The sequence below is a fragment of the Sorex araneus genome, chromosome 3, assembly GCF_027595985.1.
Source record: "Sorex araneus isolate mSorAra2 chromosome 3, mSorAra2.pri, whole genome shotgun sequence".
NCBI classification, from domain to species: domain Eukaryota; kingdom Metazoa; phylum Chordata; class Mammalia; order Eulipotyphla; family Soricidae; genus Sorex; species Sorex araneus.
Genome location: NC_073304.1, coordinates 227394600 through 227395362, shown reverse-complemented (window position 1 = coordinate 227395362; position 763 = coordinate 227394600).

Sequence of the window (763 nt, the reverse complement as noted above, 5' to 3'; positions counted from 1 at the left end):
CCTTCCTTCCTTCCTTCCTTCCTTCCTTCCTTCCTTCCTTCCTTCCTTCCTTCCTTCCTTCCTCCCTTCCTCCCTCCCTCTTCTCCTTCCTCCCTCTCTTCCTCCCTTCCTTCCTTCCTTCCTCCCTCCCTCCCTCCCTTCCTTCCTTCCTTCCTTCCTTCCTTCCTTCCTTCCTTCCTTCCTTCCTTTCTTCCTTCCTCCATCCTCCCTCCATCCTTCTTCCCTTCTGTTCTCCCTCCATCCATCCCCTCCTCTCCAGCCCCCATCTAGCAGATCCCTAGACTATCCGGTAGACCCCTTGATCATCTGGCAGGCGCTCTGGCTCACAGGAGGTGGGGACAGATGGACGGTGGGGTTCTCACACTGGACAGAGTGCAGCCACCCCCCAGCCCAGGGCCACTGAAGTTTTGCTGGGTTGGGGGCCCGGAAGGGGAGTCCCTTGGCAGGTTCCCCCAACCCCGGGGACAGGGGCCCACTCACAGGCCAGGGTGTGGACAGGGCCTGGGCAGCCCGTGAGCAGTTTCCCACCCTCACCCCCCTGCAGCCCTGCACTCCTCACCCCTCCCGGCCTCCCTGGGTTCTGCTGTGAGAGTCTGGGAGTGGCCCTGAAACCCGAGGCTGGCCCCGGCGCGGCCCCGTCCCCCGGGCCTGACCGTGTGGGCAGCTGCTCCTGGCCAGCCCGCTCTGGCCCCGCCCACCCCCTAAACTTAGCTCCGTCCCGCATGGCCGCGCCCGCCACCCGCCGGGACGCTCTCCGACCACC